This window comes from Camelus bactrianus, chromosome 9 (genome assembly GCF_048773025.1).
Source record: "Camelus bactrianus isolate YW-2024 breed Bactrian camel chromosome 9, ASM4877302v1, whole genome shotgun sequence".
Lineage (NCBI taxonomy): Eukaryota > Metazoa > Chordata > Mammalia > Artiodactyla > Camelidae > Camelus > Camelus bactrianus.
Genome location: NC_133547.1, coordinates 67,260,364 through 67,285,218, shown reverse-complemented (window position 1 = coordinate 67,285,218; position 24,855 = coordinate 67,260,364).

The window sequence follows — 24,855 nt, the reverse complement described above, 5'->3', positions numbered from 1 at the left end:
AAAAAAGGCTTATTGACTCTGACTGCCTTACAGGCTTGCAAAAACATAAGTATTTACCAAATCCTGAGATTTTGAAGTTAATACTTGAGATGAGGAGAGAACTGACTCACTCCTAAAATACACACACACACACACACACACACACACACACACACACACACACACACACACACACTGAATTTACACTGTCTAATATGGTTGCCACTAATCACAGATGGCTATTGATCGTTTCAAACGTGGCTAGTCCCAACTGAGATGGGATATAAGTGTAAAGTACACTTTGGATTTCAAAGACTTAGTCCAAAACAAAAAAATATATATTATTAATATTTTATATCGGTTACATGTAGAAATGCTATCATTTTAAATGTCAGTTAAATAGAATATATTATTAAAATGAATTTCAGCCCTCTCTGTTTACCCTTCTAATGTGGTATTCTGTAACATATAAAACTGCATATGTGACTTGCACTGTATTTGTTGGACAGTGCAGGCTTAAAGACCATAGTGTAGCAGAAGAAAACAAAACAAAACAAAACAAATACTGACTTGTGTTTGAAAGTATTTTCAGGAGACTATAGAACATAATGGTTAATAACACAAGATTTGGCATCAGATTGTTTGAGCTCAAGTTCTACCTCTGCTACTTGTTAGCTGTTTGGCCTTAACAATATATTTAACCTTTCTAAACTGGACTTCCTATTCTATAAAAAGGGAATACTAATAAAATCTAGGTGAGTGATTACATGAGATAATGCATATAAAACTCACACTGCAGTTTTTGTCATATATTAAAATTAGCCCTATGACTTAAATTATTTATAGAGCACCTACCAAGTATAGGGCTGTATATAAGATTAACGCAAATATCTAATCATATTCTCCAACTTAAAGGAAATAGAATTCATATACATCATTAGCTTGTGGCTTTAAATTTCAGCCTGTTTATTTTTTTATTAGACATTTCTTCATTTTTAAAACAGGGGTAATTATTTCTACATTGGAGGGTTTTGAAGAATAAAGAAGATTAATACTATGTAATGTAGCAGTGTTATTAAATTGAAAAGTGATATCCTAGCTAGCTCATGTTTTTAAAATTTTTTTTTTAAATTGAAGTATAGTTGATGTACAATATTATATGTTGTAATTATATGTGTAGTAATTTAGTGTACAATATAGTGATTCACTATTTTTAAAGGTTATTCTCCATTTACAGTTATTACAAAGTATCGGCTATATTCCCTTTGTTGTGCAATATATCCTTGTAGCTTATTTTATACATAGGAGTTTGTACCTCTTAATCGCCTAGCCGTGTATTGCCCCACTCTCTTCCCTCTCCTCACTGGTAACCACTGGTTTGTTCCTAAATCTGTGAGTCTGTTTCTTTTTTGTTATATTTACTAGTTCTGTGTTTAGATTCCATATGTAAGTGATATCATACAGTATTTGTCTTTGACTTACTTCATTAAGCATAGTACCCTCCAGATTCATTCATGTTGTTGCAAATGGCAAATTTTCTTCCTTTTATGGCTTAATAGTATATATGTGTATGTATATGTATACCCCCCCACACACTATACACATACCTTTTTTATCCATTGATTCTATTGATCTCTTTTCCATTAATCTCTGGATGCATGGGTTGCTTTTTTTTTATACCTTGGCAATTGTAAGTAATTGTCGCTGTGAACACTGTGATGTCTGTATCTTTTTGAATTAGTTTTGTTGTTGTTGTTGTTGTTTTCAGATATATACCCAGGAGTGGAATTGCTGGGTCATAAGGGAGTTCTGTTTTTAGTTTTTAAACGAATCTGCGTATTGTTTTCCATAGTGGCTGCACTAATATCCATTCTCACCAGCAGTGTACAAAGGTTCCCTTTTCTCCACATCCTTGCCAAAATTTGTTTTTTGTGTTCTTTGGATGATAGACAATCTGACAGGTGTGAGGTGATATTAACTTTTTGCTTCTCTGCGTTCTGATCCAGCTTCCCTCAGACTTCTTGTTTCTCGGTTTGTGTTTTCTCACTGATATCCTGGTTGTTTATCTTTTCATTTTGCTTTAGAAAGACAATACAGGGACCTTTAGGCCGCTTAAAACTCTCTGGTCTAGAGACCATTGGCATGCAAGGAATTGCTATTTTTGGTCCATATTGACTCAGTGGGTCTGAAAGTCAATGAGACCTTCCTGGGTCATGTTACTGCAAATTGCACTTTCTGTGATTCTGTCAAGGAACTGCTCCCAGTAGATCACTGGTTATTAATACTATTCTTTTACCCTTAATTGAAAATATGCAATTCAGCTCAATTGAGTCCAAACAATTTTATAATTTATAATATAGTTTAAAACATATTCCACATTATTAAACTACTCAGATATTGTTTGAAACAACTAGTCATCTATGAAACTAGAAGTTCTACTTCATATAACTATGGAAACCAGACTCTATTCAGTCTTAAGTAACCTAAATAGCATCAGTCATATGACAGTTTATTATTTTCTTCCCTACTATACTATTTAAGGGAAAGATGGATAGGTGGAGAAAACACTAACTGCAGGTGGGTAATAAGTGTGAAGGAAAAAAAATACTGGGATGATTTCAAAAAATTTGGAAGTAAATAAGAAGGTGAATGTTCCACTTCTGAAAGCATAGGATTATGCAGGAATTTTGTGTGTTCTATTTTGTAATATTATTATTTTAAATAAAAAGACATGAAAAATAAAGGAAGATATTAAAATCAACAAGTTCTCATATGAAGTGACTTTATATGAGAATTGGTGTTGCTCAGCAGTCCCTTTCTTTAGCTCCCTTCTGTGAGAATTCTACAGAATCTTAGCCCATGCTAAAGGCAACAGATCAAGGTGAGTATATTTATCACATGATTTTCATCCTTTTCCATACAGTTGGCTGGCTGATACCAAGAGTCAGTTCACACTGTGTGGTGGATCTCTGATATGACTCTTTGGCACCAGAATTCATATTTGATTCTCTGAAAACAAGAGAAGCCAAAGGAAAGAGACACAAGAGCAAGAGAAGGGAGGAAAAAAAAAAAAAAGACAAGCATCAGTGATAGAGGAAAGAGTGCACAATACATCTGAGATGATCAGGCTGGTTTTAGGGCAATTAGTTCTCAACTCCAGTCTCCAGAGTTCTAACCACCCTTAAATTTGTACATCTGAGGAAAGGCAGTAACTACCTCCCCACCCCTCAGCCACAAGAAACTAAAACTATTCAGGCTGTTCCCAGAAAAACTCTGACTAAAATATGTCAGTATAGACTATTCACTTATGTGATCCAATTAGTATATATATGCCCACTTCAAATAACACCTTTAAAATACAAATTACAGTGAAAGTTCAGAGGAAAGACTATTTCTGTACAAATAAATTTATTGCAAAAGATTAATGTATCTTTTACATTTACCCCTAAATTGACTCACAACATACTTACTGGTTTTTACCTTTAGGGATATTAGACTTGAAATAATTGACCAATGACTTTCTGAATGAGGCCAGCAGATCCTTTCCAGAATTATACCTAACATATACGGTAAATGGTTTAATCATTAATCATGTAAGTATTTATGGTAAAATGACACATACTCAGATTTGGGGCATTTCTTTATGTGAAACATCATCAGCGACAAATAACATTGCATCTCTCTTTCATTAAGGGTTATAGGATGTGTAAGAAGGAAACTGCAGGGGAGTAAAGCTGACTTTTTTTGTATGAAACTTTTAATCTTTGAAAGTGTCTAGCAAGCCACCATACAGTATCCCTTTTTTCTCCCATCAATATACTAACATAGATCTTTACAAGTGTTAGAAGCAATATCTAACAGTTCAAACAGGTCAGTGAACATATTTATTCTTCCCAAATAAATGATAGTAAAGATTTTGTCAACGAAAAAAGAGAAGGTGCACATGAGATGTGGGTAGGGTCAGCAGAAAGGTGAAATGTACAAATGACTCCAAATAGATCAAAAGATCTTGCTTGCTCCAAATGGCATTCCCCTCAGTATGCTTGGACTGGAATGAAGAGTCATTTGAACATAATTGGTGGAACAGAGTGAGAGAGAATTTCACAAAGAGATCTTCATAAATACCCAGCTCAGCTCCAAAGAGAGTTGAAGAATGGAGGGTAGTTTGTTAAGAAGTTTAGGATATTTGGGCTGAATTAGTGAGATAAAGCATGACCAAATCACCTAACCTCTTGACCTTTAAAAAGGAAGGGTTAGCTTGGAAATTTTATATATCTTGACCTTGAAGAATTAAATACTTAAAACAATCTGTTTAGGTTATAGTTCTCAGAGTAGTGAATAACATTCTATGATTTGGGGTAACTTTCAACACAGGAGTGGTTTTATCATAGCTAAGCCATCACTGTGCTGAACTATATCTTCTGAAGTGTTTTTCATAGAATGAATTACAAAATAACTTAAAAACAATAAATTCAGTACTTTAAGGGTCCAAACCTCTTTCTTTGCCTCATTGGAATGGAAAAACTGAAAACTTTTAAGATAAAATGGGTATTTATAGCGTTACAAGACTTGGCAGACTAAAAATACTGAAAAAAATGATTTCATGTTAAAATACTAAATTATCTATTACCTTATTTTGAGATACTTTGATTACTGTATCTCTGATACAGGACTATAATATTCATGCCTGTTATAGACAGAGGAGAGGGAAGGAAGGAAGTGGAGGAGGTAGAAAGGAAAGAAAGAAGTTAGTTCTTCTGGTAAAATGGTGAAAAATTAATCTTCTGGAAACAATAAACAAGATGAGTCCATTCTCATTTGACTCAGTTCACATTAAAATTAAGCTTAGGGACTTAGAGGAATAGATATAAAATACTATAAGGATTATGGTAAGTGGTTAAGTAAAAAGATTCTACATTTAACTGATTTTGCACATATATAAACTATCTCAGGTATTTCCACTGTAAATTATATGTCACTTGATGGCATGAGGCAAAGATGATTTTTATATATTAATCTGTGCACTGAAACTTTATTGAAATCATTTATTACTTGTAATAGTTTTCTGATATCATCTTTAGGCATTTTTATATGTAGTATTATGTCATCTGCAGACAGAATAAACTATCACTATTAATTCAATATGATTGAGAACATACAGTGGACAATATTTGTGTCAGTCATGGTTGATTATTATTTTATGTATATGTTTAAGGATACCTGCTCAGCAAAATGGCTCTTGGGGGCCTTTCTCAGTATATTTCTCTAATATTATTAATATAAACAGTTTCGTCAAAGACAAAATAATCACAGCAGTTTTGACTTCTTTGTCCATCTTTTTTTGTCTCTCCATTCTCTCCTACTCCCCTGACATTCCCTCAACTCGTGATAAGTGACCTATATAAGCTACTTTGAAACCTCTACATTTTTGCAGTTATGTTTACCCTCACTGTCAATTACAGTGTTTGAAAGCACTAGGGAAAAGAAGGTCCACACAATTATTATCAAGTAATGTAGTAGGGAGTGATGTATTTCTATGGTTTTTTTTTTCCTGTTTTTTCTTTTTTTAAAATTTACTGTAAAATTTTATGTATGTATTTATTTATGTATCTGTTTATTTATTTGTTTATTTTTGTTGGCTGCTTGTAGTTTATTTTCCTCTTGTTGCAAGGCAACAATTATGGTGTCAGGAAAATTCACCTGTGGCTTGGTTAATAAAGAGCGGGGTTCTGTCAGCTTCCTTTTTGATGTTTTGCTGTTTTGATATAAAAGAACCCAGGCTTTATTTTATTTTTTCTTAGACATTTGTGTTCATTCTTTAGTCTTATGTTTAAAAAAAAAAAAGGAGAAAAATTGAAGGAAAAAATTGAAGCTTATTGCAGAATCTCTAACCAGAGTGTGTATTTGGGACTTGTATGACAGTTATTAGATAAGCTGTTGCTCATTCAGTTACATTAACTGCAAGTATTGTGATCTTGCTTAAAGGTATCCAAGAGGCTAACATTAGTATCTTCAGCATACATATTTGGTGAGAATATTAATTGAAACAATAATGACCATTGAAAAAAATTTATTTCCTAGAAGCAATTTGCATTACAGCCCCTAGAAACTGGAGTCTGGTATAAACATTTCATGATTTGAACCTAGAGCCATATTAACCTGGGTTCTGAATTTGTTAAAGAAAAAATGATACTTTCCTAGTTTAATACAGTTAAGTTTTGATCTAATTCCCACCCTCACCTACCTGCCCATCAATATGAAGAAGCCAATGCAAATGATATGTAAGATGAGGGTTTATCAGGGTAATGTCTGTTACAGCCAGAAGATGGTGTCTTCTTAGAATTTATTCAATGTTCAAATATTGAATATTTGAGTTATTCAATTCAGAATAGTATCACACTAATTGTGTTCACATATTTTAACTTCCTTCATGTACAGTTTTTTAAAATGCAAGTGCATTTTCATAATTACAGTTAATATTCAATATATATTCCAATTAATGTTTTAAATTCCTTCATAACATGTTCAGTGAACTGGTTTTATATATATATATATATATATGTATATTTGTATTTTATTCTCAATAATAGTTATAATCTAATATAACATCACCCAAAGGAGTCATTACATTTTTCTTTGTCTTCTTGTCACCTTAAGATGACATCAGATTTTACCAGTCACTTAAAGTTTAAAGTAATGTGTTTATTTCTGGAAAAATATTTTCAATTAAAATTAATTAGAATTGTGCTCATTAGCCTCTCTTTGTTCCTTCAGATTCACTCTCTATTTTCCACAAGGGACTCTTGCTTCTGCCTTCTGGTTGGGCTTAGCTACAAGGAGTGCTAGCTGGAGACAGGAGGGAAGAATCAGAATGAAGTCAGGTATTTGTTTCTCTAACTTCCTCCTATTGGTGCCCATTGGCTTCTGCTTCTTCTCAAGACCAAGTTTATAGCTGCATTCATGCCATCCTGTCTGATCAGTTGTGTCCTTCTGGGTTGTGGGACAGCTCCCACCTTCCACCTTTAAGCCTGACGGGGCTAATGGACCACCACTCCACTTATTAATCCCTGTAGTTCCCTAGCAATATTCCTTTTGTTGTCCCTACATCCTTCCCAGAGCTTTGCAATAGATCCTTTATTAAATTCTTTTCAAATAACCAAATTGAAATGTACCATTTGTTTTGGCCTCTGTGCTGACTGATCAAGTATCAATAAACAGTAGCTCCTTATTCCAAGTTAAGTCAAGTCAAATATATTTGTATTAAATGCTTATTTGAAAAAAATTTTTAAATTGCATTTATTATTAGTATCATATAAAAAGTCACTAAGCAACGTGAAAGAATTCCCAGTGGCCAAGGTCGGAACAATTTGAGCAGCAAAATAAATAATAATAGTACTAGATTAAAGCCCCCAAATTAAAATAAATATCCTTGAGTTCATACTGATACAAATAAACTGGGGAGGAGGGATAACTCTTCTGTATAGAAGAATTCCAATTTTAAAATGTAAGGAATAAGGGAAATAGGAAATCACCATCAGAATATCACAGTAATAATTGCTGCAGGCAAGATACACTGATGATGCTAAAGTTAATGGGCAAAAATTTAAGGAGAAACCGGGTATTTGTATGCTTTTAAAGGGTCTCCCCTAAATAACTGTTATTTTTATAGTTCTTTAACGAAGCAAAAAGTAGTGTCTTTAAGGTAGAGAAATCTAGGAGACACCATCTTAAGTATGTAATCTAGGTTAGCATCAATAATAAGACATACTGACATGGTGTACCCCCTATATGAATCACTGACAGGGCCATATCACCCCTGTGAAATTCTTCCCAGTAACATAGAACCTCCACCTAATCATGAGAAAACATTAGAGAAATGCAAATTGAAAGACATTCTATAAAATAACTGGCCACTACTCCTCAAAAATCTCAAAGTCATAAAACAAAAATAGAAGGACTGAGGAATTGTCACATACTCGAAGGCCACTAAGGAGATGTGACAACTAAATGCAATGTAGGATTTGGGATTAATCCCAGAACATAAAAAGAACATTGGTGGGAAAAAACCGATGAGATCTGAATAAGGTCTGTAGTTTAATTAGAAGTATTGTACCAAATATTAGTTTTTAGTTTTGGTAATTGTACTGTAAGTTATTTAAGATGTTAACACTAGGAAGAAGTAAGGTGGAAGGTATGTAGAATTATCTAGTAATTTTGCAACTCTTTGTAGTGAAAAGTCTTCTTAAGGGTATTTTTTAACTTATATTTTCAAAAAGTTTTCAAAGACTTATGTTTGACTTATTTTTAAAAATGACTGTAAAGTCATAAAATTAAAGACATTTTAGAACCCTGAGAACAAGTATCATAAAATTAAAAAAAAAAAAACAATATAAGGATTGATTAAAAAAATTTACCTATTGGAAACTTGAACATTATGACATGAGTTTTCTATAGTTTTCATGTGAGTGAAAGCAAAATTAAACTTTGTAACATTTTTTTAAAAAGTCCCTAAAATTATTTAGTAACTTAACACCCTATTAAATTCAAACATTGTACCTAGAATTTGCAAGTCTTCCTCAGACTGACTGAAGTGTCAAACCTATGATCCAGCTGTATATCACATATGGAACCAAGCTGTATCTGTGATATAAATTTAATAAATTCCTGTGTGTGTGTATGTGTGTGGTGTGTGAAATCAGTATGAAGGGGATCCAGTAAATGTCTTGTGGAAAAACCTTTCTTCATATTATTATGATTTTTTTCCTAATCCCTAAGATGTGAAGAATCAGAGTGGACTTGGGTTTGGAGAGAAAGAATAACAAAAGAAATTTACAGCATTGATAACAAATCAGGAACTAAAGAAACTAAAATAAATGGGTAAAGGAAAAAAAGGCCCAAGTGGAGCCTGATCTTTTGGGGACACTTGGAAATAAAAGGCATACTTGAAAGAGGAATGACACTAATATTATTATATTTTTATGCCTATATTGATTGAGCCCTCACTATGTGCAGATGACTTTGAGCATGATGGTCCTTATTCTTATTTTACATTTGAGGAAAGTTAAATAAACTCTCAGGATTCTCATGTGGAGCATGGGATTTTTAAACTTCATTCTCTCTGATCCCACTCCTTAGTAAGGTGTCCAAATTCAGGCTGTTCTTTAAACAAAAATGCAACAGTGCAGGTAGGAAAGAACTTGTCTGCAAAGAGTTAAATATGTGGTCAGCCCATCTTTCATGGTGTGCATAGTGAGTCAAGATCATAAGGCAAAACAAGGGATGAAAGTTATGTTAATATACTAAAGAGTCCCATAAAAAAAGGAGCTGGAGAATCTTAGGTGTCAGTTCCTAGAGTTCATGGAGGGTCTTAAAGCCTCTTTCATGGGAAGGTAGTATGGGAAGGATTTAATCATCAGGCTCATGATTAGAACATACCCCAGATTCTCCTCCTGCTTGTGTAACCATTTATTTTTGACAGCTGGGTTGTTATTTATTTCCATAAAGAACTCATTTTGATTCAGTGAATACAAGTGAATTATGCTTTTCCTTAATAAAAATATGTCTAGAACCTTTTTAGCGTCTGATATTTGTTAAGACCTGTAGGCTTACTTTAAATCAGCTGCTAGGAAAACAACATAAATATAATTCTGTGGTTAGATATTTTTTCTCACATTGTACTTATGACTATAAACTTCCTCTGCAAAGCCTGACATTAAAGCCATTTTACTTGCTGGATGGTCGTAAAGAAAATCTTGAAAAATAAAAGCAAAAACAAACCCAAACTAAACAGTATTGGTAAAAATATGTGTATATTTTATTTAAGGATTTATTTTTCATTAAGAAAAAATTTCAAGATGAAGTGTGAGTACTTAAAAATACTTTGAGGAATATAAATTTATAAAAGTTCTTTTGAAAATGTTTTTCAAAGTCAATCAAAGAATGCAGTAATCATTGTGGATATTCACTGAGTAGTGTTTACTTTAATAATTCAAAACTGTTAGTCATTCCAAGACATACTTCCCTTGCTACTTGTGTTTCTAACTTTATTTTTGAGCCAATAATTGAACAGATCAAAGATATATACTCAGTCTCTCCTGATTGTCTGGTATCAAAGCAACTTCCTTTCCTCTTTTTCCTTTTCTTTCTTCCAAACTTCTTTGCTATTTTGTCATCAGATGTCTTGTCATTTTGCAAAATCTAGTCATTGAGAGTCCATTCTTTTGACTATTTATGTCTCCAAAATGTTTTGGCCATCTATATGGCTGTCTAAGTTACATTGTAATGATTACGTGTTGTTTGGAAAGGATATGTGAAATATTCAACTTGAATAAATATAAGAATAGTCAATAGGAATCACAGTTTTCAGTTTCTTTTCTGTGGTTATCCTAAGGAAAAATTCACTCATGTTTCTCTTAGTTCTAACTTTTTTGATTACTGAGTTTAGCATTAATGTTAAAGCTCTGCTGTTTAATATTTATTTCATTTTGGGGGTGTTCATACATTCTAAACTAATGCCAAAGGTGATATCTTTATCCCTTAAAGTCCCAGATTTGAAAATTAATGATACGGCTTTTACAAAAACAATATAATCTGAACTTTTTGCCCTTTCCTAATTATATATATAATTATGTAGACATGCACGCACATATATTTATACTAACAATGACACTGGGTATCTTTAAAAGAAGTAAGAATAAAAAATGATTAATTAAAAGGGTGTAGATTTAAAAAAGGAAATTTTTACTGGTGATAAATGCTTTGCCTGTATTTTAGGATTTATTTCTTTCAGGAATTTTAGGGACATCATTCCCTATAATTTTAGGAAATGAAACCCACCTTTCCAAAAGGAAAATATATCCTCTGTAGTAAAGGTCACCTATTTGGGCAGACATCAATAATCCCAACATTCAGGATACTGAGTGCTTTTCCCCCTGACAACAGGCTTGGGGAATATTACATATTGTTAATATGGCTGACTAATTCCTAATTAGGAATTCATTAGAAGCTCTACAATTGTAGAGTATAATGGATTTGCAGCCTGTTGAAAAAGGTCACAGTAAATGACCTCTGGCCCAAGACTTTCCCAAGCTGTACATCATTTAATACCATTTTAAAGAAAATGTTGGAAAATGTAATCATTTTGGTTCCCCTTGAGAAAGTGCACAAGGCCCTTTCTCGTACAAGATTATTATATTTAATTATATATTGATATTAAGAAGTGCATTATTGGCTTTTGATTTTCTTATAATAAATTCCCATCCTCTACATCTCTATTGGCTGTTCTCCCTCTTAGAAAATATTGGTTAAGGGAAGGTATGACTATGTCAGCTTGTGACATATGCATGTTAATTTGGAACATTAAGATAAACAAAAAGAAAATGACATTTTGGTGATTCCCATAGCAACTGTGGAATTGTACAACAAAGCATATTCAGTATTCTAAAAGGAACATTTTTACATTAACAGACGATACATTATTAAAACAAATGTTTTAATTATTGTCATTCTTAAAAAGCCAGCGGAGGAAATCTATTTCTTGGAATGAAATACAGAGTACAACTCTAAAAAAAAAAAAAATCATTTTATTTTAAAATTTAACAGTGGTGCACTTAACATTTCAAACCATATTAAACTCAGTCATATTTAAAACATAGAATGCAGTTTTCTCTCTCCTTTTTTTCCTTGTTTTCTATTTCTTTTAAGTTCATATTTATATAATTTAGAGTATGAAGTTCAATAGCAAAAATTTTTCAACTTAAAAGTTCCCCAGGATGTCCTGAAAATTTTCTGATGGATATGATGAGATCTTTTTTTTCTACTTGGGAAAAAGTGGAAAATGATAAATAGATAGTTTTATTTTAATTTTTTCAAGCTCTGTGTGGATTTGAGCCAAGAATTTCTATGAAAAGCAAAAAAGAAAAGAAATCTGTGGTTGCAAGAGCTGGGAAGTTCTGCTCTTTTCCAATCCTTTAACTTTAAAAATTATGAAATTTATATGCAGAATTAGAGAATTACATTACCAAAGCCTTTGTTTTAAATGCTTGTTTTTGTGTTTTGCTTTCAGAATAGAAGTTGGCTTTCATGTGTGGTAGATTCTTCCACACAATTAAGTTACAATTCTTTTTTAATTCATATATCAAAGACATATTGAATTACAGTTAGATGCTAGACTCTGATAGGACTGAGTGTAGTGAAATTATAAGCAAATGTTGTAATTGTTCTATTAATCTGGCACAAAGGACAAACATGCAGTAAAAATATATGTAATAATGAAAATTGGAGGTTGGGATGGGAAAAAACAGAGTGCTATGGGTGAGTATTAAGGAGAATATAGCAAGTCTACAGGCTCAGAAGAGCTTTCACCGATGAAGTGATGTTCAAGTTAAGGCCTAACATACTCTAGACTAATTTTATAAGATAATGTAAAAAGCATGGATGGGGAGAAAAAAAATTAGTGGTCCTACAGTCAATAAAAAGTCAGAGAATACATTGGTATTAGGTAGGTTGCAAACCTTTTCATTTTATGGCTTATTTGAAAGCTGATTTTGTTCAGTTCATTTCTGTACCTGTATCTATTTTGTGACCCTAGAAATGACGCAGTGATTTCTTTAAAGTGAGAAATAGTCAAGACAAGCAGATATAATATATATTTAGTCAGGAAAAAAAAAAAAAAACCTCACATGTTTTATGTGCTGTTATCCAGTATAAATAGAGAGGTAGAAGTTAAATTAGGTGTGTTTTTGTGAGGGTCTAATGGAAAATGGAAATAAACAGAAAAGAACTTTATGAAAGCCACAATTGTATGGTCTCATGATTGCTGAGGCTCAAAGAAATGAGTGAAAAAAGAGGTCTGGGCTGCCCAGCAATTGAATGCACAACCTTGTGAGAGGGTGAACAACTGTTACTACAGTGGTTGTACAAAAGCTAGATTTCTTTAGAGATTTAATAAAATTGAAAAGAGATAAGAAAGTCTCCCAGAATACAGGCTTCAACTGGACTGAGTTTTCCCTCTAGGTCACTGGGATCCACTGACAGGTAATGAGCTGGAGCAGGGCGAGGACCGTGAACCAGTCATATAGGATTAGATAGTTAAGCCTGGATAAAAGAAAATGCAGTTAATAAAGGACCAGAAATCAACCAGTTTGAGTGGGAAAATACTCAGCTAAGGAAAAGTTGCGGATTTGAATCCTGGTGCTTGCTGTATTAAGATATTGTTCCTAAATTGTTTAATCTGTGTTCACCTTATGTCCGCAGAGTGAAAAGTGCTTGGTGGACAAGGTCCACACCTCATAACTATTGAGCAGCTCCAGGTTTATTTGAATGGTAATGAACTGAGAGCAGACATTTAGAAAATATTCTTTCACCAATCCAGCACAATACAGTGATTAAGATGCTGGACTCATGGCCCTGAATTGACTGACATTTTATGATTCTAACTTGAGATTATGTAGGCACTGTCTCTGATAAGTAGTCACACTGGATGTTCGCCCAATGCAGTTGTTGACAGCATTTAAATGAAATGAATTATTCCAGAGCTATGGTCAAAACTATCTTACTCATCCTTTAGAGCTTATGTAAAATGTCACTTTCTCTGGGAAACTTTCTCAGACCAGGTCATGGCACTCTATTTTTTTTTTTTTAATCAGGTAGTCTTTGTCTTATGTAGAATTTAATTAAATATCATCAAATCACTAATTATTAAATTATTTATTCAAAGTCCCCATTCCTTACCAAAAAGCAAGCACTTCAAGGAGAAGAAACACGTTGGTCTCATTCACCAGTTTTTTTGCAGGCCCTATCATAATATTTTAAGTTCTTAATAAATACTTGTGATAATTAAAAATAGTAATTAATGTGGCTTGGTTTGGGAACCTGGGTTCTTTCTCATCTATGCTGTTAATCAAGTAATGGGACACTTTCCAAGCCACATAAGCACTTTGACACATTTTCTCTCTTTTGGATGTCACCATTTGTCGTGCTTTTCAAATGAGATAGTGAGTACTAACTTGAGCTCTAGTCATTATTTGTCTACTAACCAGTTTGGGGAGGTTGAGTAACCTTTATTACCTTCTTTTCTTTAAATCTGTGAAATGAAAATGTTGAAAAATTAGTGGTATAGTGTAGGGCACTTTTGACAGGCAAATCACGAGGCTGTTAACAGCTATAGTCAGAGTACTGATGTTTGACACTTCACCACTTACTGGTGTTTGATCTGGGCAAGTTGACCTCTTCAGGCTTCAGTTTCTTGGTCTGTCAAAGAGACTATTGTAAAAATTTTAAAAATCAAAGCACTTCAGGCATTTGAAATATTTCTGGGTATTAAATAAGTACTCAAATGTAGTACTTTGATCAAATCCTGGGTTTAGAAATTTCCCTTTAGATTTAATATGGTGAACATATAAGAGGGTACAATTTTTGAAGGTAGATGAGTTTCAAGTCTAGTTTAGTTATCTGGATGATAAATGAAACTGATATACATCAGAATAGTGGCAGAAAAGGTGGAGAGAAATGGAGGTAGTCAGGAGTTTCCCAGACCACATAATCAGCAGAAGATGCCATGTTATTAGAAATAAAGCATGAAGACAGAGAGAATCATGATATATGGGGTTTTGCTTGATCAACTGGATGGATGTTGGTGCCACTCACTGAGGTTAAAAGATAGCAGAAATAGATGAGTTCTGTTTGGATCTATTGAGTTAGAGCTGCCTGTATGACATCCAAAGAGAGCTATCCAGTAGAGTTTGATATATGGGTCTCAAATTAAAGCAAGAGATCTGGGATGAAGAATGAGCTGTAAATGAAAAATAAAATGAGATAATAGTGGAAGGAAGTATGAGGTCATGAGTGGGGAATAGTTAAAACTAAAGAGTCTTCAGTATGTTCATATGTAGATCAGGTGGCCAGGGATTAGAGATAGGTCCGAAGTAGAAGAACAATCAGGATTTCTAAGAACTAGGAATCCAAAGCACAGACCTAGGCAAAGATAATCAGAACTCAGCCATTAATATAAAGAAAGGTGCAAAGAAAAGGTACATATTATGTCTTTGGATATTTGGGGTGAAATTTAAGTTGTTCTTTCTGATAGTGTCTTAGTTTTCTATTGCTTCATAACAAATTACTACAAACTCAGTGGTTTAAACAATCCCCATTTATCATTTTACAGTGTAGTTATAGGTGTCAGATGCTTGTTTCCAACTGTTGACTACAAGCCAGGATCCACTTTGTCACTACAGGTTCCTTCATTCCTTCTCCCATGGCCCCCTAATCTTCCAGCCAGTGGTGGTACATCAACCCATGGTTCCTCTTCCCTCACACTCCCCCACCCACCGGCTTTCTCTTCTGTTGCTGCTTTTAAGGCTCATGGGATTACATTTAGCCTACCCAGATAATCCAGGATTATTTCTTTAATTTAAGGTCAGCTAATTAGCAACTGTAATTACAACTGTAGAGTCTCTGCTGTTTAAGGTAACACTGTCACAGATGTTGTATTTCATCATACAGTCCCAGAAACTAGGGCATGAAATATTCTTCAGGGACAAAATTCAACCTACCAGAAATAACTTTTTCCCCCTTTTGGAGTAGGAGGAAGAGTAAGGTGCTAACAGGGAGGGAGGAAGAGCTGAAATGACAAAAGATTGTAGGCAAGGGATAGTTTTTTCCGTAAGTAGTATTTGAACATGTTTATGTTATTGAAAACTACAAACTAAAATTCCCTTCTTACCCTCCTACCTATGGCTCCCAACATCACTTTTTTTCCAAAATTAAACAAAACTGATTTGGTGTATGAAATATTTATTTATTCAGAAATGTGTTTTTTAATTTTTTTCATAAATTATATAATCAAGAATATCTTGTTTTGCAATTTGCACTTACTTTTTTCTTAGTATCTCCTGTATACCACTTCATATCAATATATATTAATTATTCTCATGCTTTATACTACTCTATATGGATATAAATTTAAATGTTATATGAATATAAATAATTCTACATTTAACTATTGCCCCAATAAGGACATCTAGGCTTATTTTTCATTTCTTATTGCTAATGCTTTAATTAGTCTTCTTGTTTTTGTCTTTTAATGTACTTTTGCAAATATATTCTTAAAATATGCACCTAAAAGAAAAGTTTCTGAATAAAATGGTGTACATGTTTAATACTATTCCCTATATCCCTTCAAAAATTGGTACCAGTTTATAGTTGTACTAAGACTGTGAGACTTTATATTGCTATACATTGTGATGTCTGTAAGTCTGATAGATGGAAAACAGTATCTTGCTCATTTTTTATTTAAATATTTTATATGTAGTAACAATGTGAATATTTTAAAATCTTTTGCGGTTTTTTTCTGATGGGTTATCTGTTCCTTAAGAGTTTGTAGAAGATTGCTTCAATAGTTTTGCTTCCAATGCTTTCTGTTATTTATTTTGCAAATGTGTATGTCTGCTTATACCTCATAACCATTCTTTTAATTTGATATTTTCTCTTTCTGATGTTCACTTTTTATATAATGTTTAATAAGACTGTGTTTAATACAAAGTTATAACCAGATTATAGTATATTTTCTTCTTCTCTCTCTATATATGAAATCTCCATAATTAAATATCTGACTATAATTACGTAGATATATATGCACACATATACACGAAAATAAGGTACAGATGAAAGCAAATTGAATATTTATATATAATTATATATAATATAATGTTATTAATTATATATAATTCATTGTGCTTCCATCTATACTTTGTTATTATGTATATTTTCTGTATATTATATACAATTAATATTATATATTCTATATAATTATATATATAATTAATTATCTAATGTGTTCCCATTTATACTTTATTTTTGGAGTTTTTGAACTACGAGAGATAAAGATCTACTTTTATTATTTCATAAATATATCATTATTTCAACACCTCTTATTTCTCATTGTATTTTTCCCCCAATCATTTGAAATGCCATGTTTAATTATTCTGTTTCTTTAACTGCACAAATATATCAAGTCCTGATATACCTGCCATTACAGTGCCCCAGTATTTTAATTACTATAGCTAAAAAATGTTTTAGTGTCTGTAGAATATGTCCACATTTTTTAGTTTTTTCAAAAATTCTTCATTATTTTTATAAATAATTTCATATTAATTATGAAGTCACAGTATTTTGTTCCTTTAGAAATCTTGATGGAATTTTTATTGGTATTCCATTAAATCTATTGATTAATTTGAATAAACTTGGTGTAAGTATTATATTGAGTTTTTTCACCCATGAGCATATCATCTCAGTAAGACTTTTATTATGGACTTCAGAGAGTTTTAACCTTATTTCTATAAAGATCCTGCATTTATACACACACACACACACACACACACACACACACACACACACACATACATACACATATATAAACATAACTTATTGCCTTTTTCTATGATAGGCTAGTGTATCTACTGTGCAGGTGATTTGAGTAAAGTTTAAGGCAGCAGGTCAAACCTTTTGAATTTAATTACTTCTGATAGCTCTGAGTTTGACAGTCCACCATATTTAGCATTCCATCCTTAAAACCCGTGCTTCATGCTTAAATGTAACTGTGTGAGGGCAGAGACTTCTACCCCTAACACCTGACCCAAAAGTTCGTCACAGTACTCTGCTGAAGCCAGTTACCAAACAGTGACCTTTAACTAAACATTGTTGCTTGGTTGGTTGGTTTCTCTCTTTGAAAATATCCTTAATGATATGGACTTATATATGCTTTTACATACTTTATGTCGTTTTACTGAATTTGTGGTAGGTGGGAGAGAGTATGGTATTAAGTATACATCTTGAAAGGGAATTGGAATAGCGTAACAATGAGCAGCATTTCAACAATATCAAGCAATTAAGGTGAAAAGATAAGCTTAAATATTTGTATTAATTTAGAAGTATTTTTGCTTTATTATCTATAACATGATATGGAAATGTAGTTTTATTATCTGTCAAGCATTTTAAATTATGCTTAATATTCTCATGTTTCTAATTAATTTTTTCTTAAATGATATTTGAAATTCATTAAACTATTTAAGCGGTTCTGATTTGCAAATAGAGATCAGTATTTTCTGCCTTTATTAAAACTATTCATAGGAAGAGTTTGAACCACTATGTTAAGCAATATTCAGCTGGAAAAGTAAATTTAAAGTAAGTTAAAACTAAAGTGACATTTATTTAGAGATTGCATTAGCAGAAGTTATTATAATAAATTGTAATTTTTGAAATTCAGTTCATTTGAAAATGGTTATGTATTAATTTTAAATTATACAAAACTGTTAAACTTTCACTATTATATTCATGTTATATCTACATTATAATTAATAATTTTTACCTTTGTTTTTTCCTTATGAATTTTAATAGTTGTCCAACCATTCTTTTTGAAAACGAGACATATTTACCTTTCCCATCTGCAAAAGCTAACATGCAAACAAAAATCAACTTTATCTTTTGATAAACTAAATATTTTTTAATATTCTGTAATTATATTGGTTGATAGTGCCAGATTTTGAGATGGTTTTAAAACATACTTAAAAAATTATATGTATCCAGGAATAATATTAAATTAATAATTTATTTCCTTTTAAAGTGCATCATTTTTCTAATGTCTGAAGGATGTATGAACATTGTAATCAATGTGTACATTTAACTATACTTTCCTGAAAATATATTAAATAAACTATATGTCTTATACTTGATGCCATCTTAGAACTGAAATAAAAAGCATTATGCTGCATATCAGAAATTTACACAACATTGTAACTTGACTATACTACAATAAAAATATATATATATACAAAAAAAGCAGTGAAGTCAGACAATCATTTTTTAAAGTGTATATATCTAAATTACACATTACAAATAATTGTTAAGTTTTCTTCAGGCTTTCTAGGAACCAGAGTAAAAGAGGTGAGGTGATCTTTAGATAATTCTCATTATCAGACATGTTGTTTCAAAATATTTAAGGTTTTTCTCACTCTGATTTTTAAAATATTTCCTCCTGAGACTTAATGTAGGGAAAAAAACTATAGGGAGGGTCATATTGTGACATTTGCATATCCAGTACAATAATAAGTAGCCGCTCACTGCTGTGCTTTTCAACCAACCCAAGTGAGTCATGACAGGTAAAACAGTGTAGGGATTAAGAGTACTGATTAACTGGTTAATATAGCTCAGTCACTTACATCTCTGTGACTTTGGGCAAGTTTTAGAACCTCTTTTTGTTTCAGTCCTCATCTGCAAAAGGGTTCATGAAGTCCCAACTCAGAGGGTTGTTATCTTGATTGAATGGATTATAACATAAGAAAAGCACTTAGAACAATTCACATCATATAGAAGATCCAAGTCAATGTTTATTACTAAAATATAAATTTAGTAGTTGAAGAATTAGAATAGTATTCTCAAATAACAAAAAAATCCTACCTAAAGAACGTACCTTCAGTTTCCTTCCATATATGTAGTTGTGAGGAAAACAAAACGTAATTTATAGGCTATCAATAAGATTCCTAGAAGACACAACTACCTCTGTTTAATAACAAACCTTGATTGTCTACTTTAGGGATGGGAACTCTTGAGGATACTGACTAGATAGAGATAAATCCTAAAATACATCCAAACAGCTATTGTAAATTTTTTCTGAATTATGTGGGAGTCAGTTAGATAGCTAGCAAAGAGAAAATAGAATTTAATGCTAAAATGTATAGACGGCAACCCCCTCATCAATTTATATATCAGTAATTGATTTGTTATTGTATTTATCACTCAGAATAGCAGTACATGATTGTCTACTTGTTTCTTTTATTTTTCTTCACTAGAATATAAATTCCATTAAAAACTGCATCTATTTTGTTAAATATTGTATTTTGAGCTCTAGCATAGTGTCTTGCACAAAGTAGGTATTTAACAGTATTTTTAAAATGATTTCATGAGACTGGAGTCCATGAAGATTGCCAATGAGGTCATTGCAATTGTGATGTTGACTTGAGGTGTTTTAAAAGTAAGGATATCTAAGATTCAATTTTAAATAATTTCCATTAGTGAGTTAAAATATGATCCTTTTCCAGTTACACACACTTAGATGATCTTTGATGTTATTTTGGAGAATAAAAGGGGTTTTGTGGTGTTGAGCTAAGTGACCCAAAATGGGAGAACACATGCTTGGAGAATAGCATGAATTCTGCAGAAGCAATGATTTCGAGCAGGTGGTGTTTTTAACCAAAAAGTCTTTAGGATTTGAAAAAAAAAAAAACTTGGAAAATTGGACCTCTCACAGAACATTAGGAAATTTTAGCCAATGTGATTCTCACGCACAAGTGTAAGATGAAACCAGTTGTCATCTGTAAATAAAAGCGCATGTTGACAAGTCAAACTTCAAAATACTATTGAAAGATAAAATGATTCTAAAATACTGTAGACAAAATACTATAGGATAAAATATTATCCCATCACAAATATTCAAAGAAAAACTTCTGTTTTGAGGGCTGTTGAGAGCAGACAAGATATTTTCATTTCCAGTGAGAAATTAGAAGTTTGAAATGAACTCAATCAGTGGATATTTAATTCATCAAGAATAGTCATTTAGGCTCTATTCTAGGACTGAGACAAACTCCTCGTGGACCTCTGCCAGGGCATAGAGTAGATTTAATTTCCCAAGGTCTGTGCTAGGCTAAATGAGAAACCCTCACAGAGCAACTGGTGGCCATGTGTCATCAGAATGAATATCTGATTCTTAGAGGATACAGGAAGTCAACAGCCCAGGGTAACATGCTGGATATAAAGAAGAGGCTTTGGGTAGCGAAAAGTGCATGTGTCGGCAGATGATAAGATGATAAATAATGTAGCTGAGTGCACACATATCAAGGCTAGAAGTTCTCAAGAGAATTGGTAAGTAATGGAAGATTATGAGAAGCTGGTATCTTTGAAGTAGAGACTTCACCTTCTTTATTATGCCAGGTCATGGGGAGACAAAAATTCTGTAGAGAAAGAATGAATTGTGCTTGTCTTTGAAGACAGAATGTTACTGACAAACAGAGAGAAGTGAAGAGACCAAAATCAAGTTCCAAAAAATAACGACTAGTAAGTCTTAGGATTTGTTGTCAAACTCAGTTTCTGGTAGTGTATTGACTTCCTACAAGATAATGAAGAATATATACAAGGATATTTAATTTAAAAGAATAAACTATTAGTAATTGAGAAGTGGCTGTTTTGTATATTTTTTCAGGAATTAATAACATGATTTTTATGCTCATTCCATAAAATGCAGAAAGCTCATGGTTTCTAATAAAATTATATGTGAACTCTGTCTTAAAATAAGAATTTTTAGTTGAGTTTCTGTATTTAGGCTTACAAGAATATCCTGAGGAATCAACAGAACTTCCTTTTGTTCTTTGAAGTGTTTCTTTTTTGTTTGTTTTGTTTTTTGGGTTTCTGTTGTTTTTAGATACTTTGATTTTATTTCTTCTGACATTCAGTACTATTTGGATCATTGAAATAATAGACCCATATCTAGTGATAATACATTTCTGCAAGATTCAGGAAGCCAAACAGCAGTGTATTAACTAAATCACGTATTATGTTTGTAGCTTTTGTTTCTTCCTCATTGTGTTAACCAGAAGACTTTATCCCCTCTAGAACTGTAAATCAGAGAATCTTGGGCTACAGATAGGAGCATTGAGAATATCTTGGCTGTCCTATGCAGTAACTCAGTTCTGTGAAATTATATCCACTGGGATCTATGGGGTGCTTGAGACAGCTTTATTTCTTGAATTTATTACATTCCTTCACAGCTTCTCTTAAAGATTTCATAAACTCACAATGAAAAGTGGTCACTTAAAATCAGACTCCAGACGTAGCAGAGGTAATCAGGCTTGCCTTTTTCCATGCCCTACATGAATAGCAAGAGCATTTCCTAACGATAAAGGCACCTGTTGACCAGTGAGAGACAAGCCCCAGGTACTTCTGCCTTAAGATCATGCCTGGGGGGTTTTTCTGAGTCATTTAACAAGCCAACTCTGTCACAACAGAGCTTAATTTTTATAGAAGAACAGTTTTTGAATTTCAAAAGAACTCACAGGACATTTTCAAGCTCTTTATTGTTTGACCCATTTGCAGGTTGCTGAAGAAAATTTTACATTGTTTTAATGCAGAAACATTAGATGTGTTTTTATATTAGAAAACAGTGACTCACATTTTAATTCTTTTATAATTTTACTAATTATTCAGCTTTATGTCTTGGGGATCAAGATGTCTTTTTGTTTGTTTGTATTGTTTTTATTAACTTCATTTGATTTAAGACCCTGAATGAACTGGACTGAAAAGTTAAAAAAAATTACAAGTATATTATGTTTAGCAAGTTACAGTTTGCTCTAACAGTAAATGATAAGAAAAATAAACACTTGGGTACAATTACAAACTAACTTGGGTCCAATGAGTATTAACATATTAATATTTAAAATAACATATCTTCTAACCATCACTTAGTAGATTTCAAAAGTGTATTTATGATACTTTTATCAAACATTAATGTGGTAAACATTAGTACTAGGAAATCTTATAGTCATGATCATTAGTCCAAAATGGTGAACTAGGGTAATCCGAGCACCAGAAGATATTTTACCTTTTCAAAGAAAATTGAATTTTCAGATACTGTATGTGTTACTAGCTTAAGATAATTCTCTGCTTCAACATTAAGTCAGGTTACATTGCTTTGATGATATATCTTGAATGATTTAGATTTTTCCATCATTGTTGTGATTAATGATACCAACAACAAAAATAAAATGTTAAAAATCTGTGTGGAACAGTTAATGAGGTTGGTCATATCTACTCCGGTTTCAGATTTGAGAAGGTATGTGGGGCCTTTCAGGCATACGTATGTATCAACAGTAATCGTGGTTTTTAAAAGTGAAGTGAAGATTTTCTTTTCCAATTTATTTTTATTGCTTTTTTCAAATGACTGTCAAGTTTTTAGAGTAGAAATGTTTATTACATAGTTTTGACTTTATAATACTTTATAAATGGACCTATTAAGTAGTTGTTTTGGCTTGGTAAGGTGAAAAAATACTGAAATTCTGAGGGTGGTGTGAAACTAGAAAGTTTCAGAACCCCTTATATGTGGAAAGTCTTTGTATAAGTTTTGCAAACTTTATCATTTTTTTTAAAAATTAAGAAATTGAGATAAAAGGTATTAGCCGAGCTTTTAAAGAATTAGATTAGGGATGCTTCTTTCTAGTCCTGCTTTGCAATGAGTTTTTATAATATGTAGATATGACTTAGAAAAATATTTTGTTTTATTTCATTTGCTTTTGCTATTATTGTTTTATTTTTTTGTCTTCTTCTCACGCTTTAAATAGACTTTATTTTCAGAAGCAATAATACATTTGCAGCAAAAGTCAGTGGAAAATACAGAGTTCCCAAATATCCCCTACCCCCACCACTGGCACAGCCTCCCCTGCTATCAACATCCCATAATGGTAAATTTGTTGTTATTGATGAACCTACACTGACACATCATTATCATCCAAAGTGCATAGTTTACATTGAGGTTCACTCTTGTGTTGCATGTTCTCTGGTTTGACAACTACATAATGGCATGCATACAGCTTCATAGTATTGTACAGTTTTTTCACTATCCTAAAAATCCCCTGTGCTCTACTTATTATGAATAGGTCCCTCCCCACTAACAACAACACTGAACTCTTTCCTATCTCCATAGTTTTGCCTTTTCTAGAATGAATGTCATATAGTTGGGATCATATGGTATGTAGCCTTTTCAGATTGGCTTCTTTCATATAGTAATATGAATTTACATTTCCTCCGTATTTTTTTCCAAGGGTTGAGTATAGCTCATTTCTTTTTAGTGCTGAATAATATTCTATTGTCTGCATATACCACAGTTTATGTATCTATTCACCTACTACAGAGCATATTAATTGCTTTAAGTTTTGGCAATTATTAATAAAGCTGTTAAAAACATCTTTTTTTATATATGGACATAAGTTTTCAATTCATTTGGGTAAATACCAAGGAGCATGACTGCTGGATCTTATGGTATTAGTGTCCTTAGTCTCACAAGAAACTGCCAAACTGTTTTGCAAAGTGGCTATACCATTTTGCATTCCCACCACCAATAAATGAGAATTCCTGTTGCTCCAAAATCATCACCAGGATTTGGTGTTATCAGTATTTTGGATTTTGGCCATTCTAATAGTCATGTAGTGGTATCTCATTGTTTTAATTTGCGTCTCCCTAATACATGATGTGGAACATTTTTTCATATGCTTATTTGCCATCTCCATATCTTCTTTGCTGAAATAAATGTGTTTTCAGATCTTTTGCCAACTTTTGAATCAAGTTTTTTTTTCTTCCCTATTATTGAGTTTCAGGGATTCTTTGTATACTTTTGATAACATTCTTTAATCAGATATGTATTTTGCAAATATTTTCTCACCGTCTGTGGTTTATATTCTCATTCTATTGACAGTGTCTTTTGCAGAGCAGAAATTTTTAGTAAAGCCCACTTATCAATTTTTCATTTCATGGATTATGCCTTTAGTGTTGTATCTGAAAAGTCATTGCCTTGCCTAAGGTCACCTAGATTTTCTACTGTGTTGTCTTCTAGGGGTTTTATAGTTTTGCATTTGCATTTTAGTCTGTAATCTGTTTGTATTAATTTTTCTGAAAGGTGTGAGGTCTGTGTCTAGATGCATTATTTTGTGTGTGGGTATTCATTTGTTCTATCACCATTTATTTGTTGAACATACTATCTTTTCTTGTATTGTCTGTGCTTCTTTATCAAAGATCAATTGATTATATTTATTTGGGTTTTTCTTCTCGGCTCTCTATTCT